The 3,888-nt window shown below is 39.8% G+C and overlaps 1 non-coding gene across 1 annotated transcript; it reads right to left on the bottom strand.

Annotated features, from left to right (window-relative positions):
• Positions 1 to 293: 293 nt before the first annotated feature.
• On the bottom strand, positions 294 to 367 carry trnai-aau (transfer RNA isoleucine (anticodon AAU)). Its single transcript has one exon. It is a non-coding gene; the product is annotated as a tRNA-Ile (tRNA).
• Between the last annotated feature and the right edge of the window lie 3,521 nt (positions 368 to 3,888).

The following is a 3,888-nucleotide window of genomic DNA, read 5'->3' as shown; positions in this document are numbered from 1 at the left end:
ATACAAAGTAAGTATTATTAGTATTTAACCTAAATTGTTCTGGGATTATTCATCAATAAATTGGTATTTGTCCTACTTGCTGATTTATTAAGATGTCAAAAAGAAGCTTCTTTACTGACAGTCATTCTAGATTTTTGGCTATTTGTGAATTTTCTTCCAGATTTGGGAATGATTAACAGTTTAGATATTCTTTATCTGTGTTTATTGTTTACATATTCATACCTTGTCCTTTCTGACTCATACACTAACATTTACAACACATGAAAGCAGGTTTATGGTCCTTGATTAATATCTGGTCAGTATGGGGTTTGAACCCATGACCTTGGCGTTATTAGCACCACGCTCTGACCAGCTGAGCTAACTGGCCTATGAAGCTGCAAAAATGTGTAAAAATATGGTTGAGTTAAAACGATCACGGTTCTAAACACCTAGAAAGTTGGCAGGTGAAAATTCAGCAGTTTTTTTTGTTTTTTTTTTTAAAATGTTATTTGGTCAAATATCAATAATCATCTTTGAGCATATTGTAATCCAAAGTGTTCTGAGTAGACAGTGAATCTTTTTTCCTTCTCCAGGCTCTGGAAATGAAGTTTATCAATACAGAATGGATGTCAGCCAATCAGAGTTCTTTTTACCAATGGGACCATCCAATGAGCTGTTTTAAGCATTACTATTGGCTGCTCGAGCTGCTCATTAAAAGTCAATGTGTGTTCTTGATCTGAGAGTAGAGAAAGTCTCATGGCTTTATATTCCAGCAGAAATCTCTAACGTGACTTTTGTCAAATCAAGAGGAAAAATGAAGACTGAGGTGGAGAAGCAACAGAATAAAGGCACAAACATGTTCATGAGGAACAGTGTCACAGAGGTTCCTCTGACTCTGTGTGTGTGGTGGACTTCACTTGATCTGCTTTCAGTCAGTGCACAGTCTGCCCTGAGTCAGAGAGAGAGTGATAACAAACGAGATAAATAGCTTGTAAAACTAAGAGAAACATTATCTAAGGTGGAGACAGAGAACAGACACATTTCATCTGCAGTGTGGAGTGTGTCTGCTCTGATCAGCTGCTTGTGTGTGAGGATCAGCTGTGGCTCTGAGCCTCTTACTGTCCTCACAGCAGTGAGTGATACATGCTTTTATGTCTCTAAAACATCAGAAAACTCTCCAATAACACAAGATAAAGTCTCTACATTTGTTTCTAGTCTCTATGGACAAATCTTTGCCCAGAAACTAAAAGGTTTATGTGTGACTCACTAAAAATGAACAATATTAATACTTTTGAATGATAATCTTTGTAAAATGCCTAGTCAGCTGATTGAGGCTGTGTGTGTCAGACACTTTCTGTATCCACGGACCAATCAGATCATTCATTCATTCATTATACACTTTCATTATACATTTCATAGTGCAGCTGCTCTCTGACAGAGAATGTTTGGTTAGGTGAAACCCGCTAACGGAGATAAATCCAGGATATACGTATCCAGCTTTGTAGTACAGGCCCACAGAGCTACACATCTTTAAACTACAGATGATCAGTGTGTGTGTGTGTGTGTGTGTGTGTTTTCTCACCCTGCAGCATCTGTAGCTTCAAACCCTCCATGAGTGGCTCTGATTGGCTGCAGGCAGCTCAGAACTACATGAAGGCTCTGCAGTATTCTTTAACACAAGGGTTCTCAACCTGGGGGTCAGGACCCCATTTGGGATCAGGAAACACTGGGAGGGGGAAGATGACTAGATACTATGGCACAAATAATACTAAACTTCCTCAATAACAGCGGATATTATTTAGTTATATAAATAAATGTGTTTATCACATAACAATGGACACACACACACACACACACATACACAGACAGGGTCTCATAGCTCAGAGGTTAAAGCACTGATCTTTTAAACCAGGGGTTGTGAGTTCAATTCTGAGGCCTTTACTCACTGTTACCTACAGGTCACAGACTGATGGGGGTGGGGCTAAGGGTTTTGTCAGGGCGTGTTCACACCCTTTAACTGCTCTAGGATTGGTTTGAATGGAAAGCGTCACTGGTGTGTGAAGTCTACAGAAGACCAGGGAATCACTGGTCACTGGTTCCACCATGTGGAAGTTGAGGAAAGGACACACAGCAGGCTTAGCCTCAATTACATTTTCAATTACAATGCAGTTGTATTTTTTTATCCTCAGAAACTTAACTACAATTATGTTCTTAATTACTAATATTTAATTACAATTCAATCAATCAATCAATCTTTATTTGTATAGCGCCAAATCATAACCAATGGTATCTCAAGACACTTTACAGTAGAGCAGTCTTAAGGACGGACTCTTCATTTTATGGATACACACATATGCATATATACGTATATACACATACATATGTATCCCACACCCAACATGAATTCATCATGGCGGCAAGGAAAACCTTCTGTTAAGCAGCAGGAACCTTGTGTGGATCCCATTCCTATGATGAACAGCCATCCACGTTATGCTGTGTTGGGTGTGTGCAGAGGAAAGGGTGGAGACAAAGCCGCTGAGTCTCTGTAACTCCACACTGAGGATCCCACGGACCTGCAAGACAAAAGCCAGAAGGAGTACAGGAGCAAACACACAAGGGAAGAAGCAGACATAGAGGGAGTGTTTGAAAGAGGAATGGGACCCTCTCCGGTCCCTCTCTAACCTAAATGACCTCTCTCTTAACGCCCTCTCCAACCTCTCTCCAACCGAGCATGCCAGACCCCCCCCCCACCGGCAGTCTATGCCTATTGCATCTTAACTATGAGCTATGAGCTGGTTCCTAACTAAAAGCTTTACCAAAGAGGAATGTTTTGAGCCTAACCTTAAAGGTAGAGAGGGTGTCTGCCCCCCGAACCATGGTTGGTAGATGATTCCAGAGAAGTGGGGCCTGATAACTGAAAGCTCTTCCTCCTATACTACTTCTAGAGACAAATGGAACAACGAGTAGTCCAGCATTTTGAGAGCGTAGTGTTCTGGGGGGATTGTATGGCACTACAAGCTCCTTGAGATAGACTGGTTCCTGTCCCTTTAGGGCTTTATAAGTGAGAAGAAGAATCTTGAATTCTATTCTATATTTTATGGGAAGCCAATGCAGAGAGGCTAATACAGGAGTAATGTGATCTCTTCTCCTAGTTTTAGTCAGTACATGTGCTGCAGCATTTTGAACCAGCTGAAGTGTCTTAAGCGACTTGCTCGGGCAGCCTGCTAAAAGAGAATTACAATAATCCAGTCGAGAGGTAACAAAAGCATGGACTAGCTTTTCGGCGTCGCTCTGAGACAGGATTGATCTGATTTTAGCAATGTTATGGAGATGAAAGAAGGCAGTTCTTGAAGTTTGTTTTATGTGAGAGTTGAAGGATAAATATCAATTACACAATTACAATTATAATTGAACCCAACTGTGAAAGATGTTCTCTTTGATCCACTTATAGATGGTGGACAAAGTGACTTTAGGCTGTTCGCTGGCCTGCATGGCCATGTAGATGAGAGAGGCGTGGGAATGAGGTGGTTTGGCTTTGGGGTTGGTCTTGTCGTCCACCTCCACCATTTTCAATTACCCATATTCATTTAACAATTCAATTATGATTACAATGACTAGAATTTTTTGAAATTACATTTCAATTACAATTTTTTTAAACCTCAAAGTCAGTTACAATTACATATTCAATAGGGATGTAACGATTAATTGTAAGGCAGTTAAAAATCGATTCATAGGTATCATGGTTGATATCGATTTTCTGAAAATTGAATCGCAGCACTTTTTTTTAACCAGCAGAGGGTTAATTGTTAAGGCACAAAATACATTTTCAGTTGCACTTTTTTAAAAAAAATAACTATTATGCAGTTTTGCATTGTTTATTATAGAACCAGAATTTAAATTAATAGGCTT

The sequence above is a fragment of the Gouania willdenowi genome, unplaced genomic scaffold, assembly GCF_900634775.1.
Source record: "Gouania willdenowi unplaced genomic scaffold, fGouWil2.1 scaffold_100_arrow_ctg1, whole genome shotgun sequence".
Lineage (NCBI taxonomy): Eukaryota > Metazoa > Chordata > Actinopteri > Blenniiformes > Gobiesocidae > Gouania > Gouania willdenowi.
Note: the sequence above shows the minus strand (reverse complement) of the source record. Positions and strands in the feature narration are given on the sequence as shown.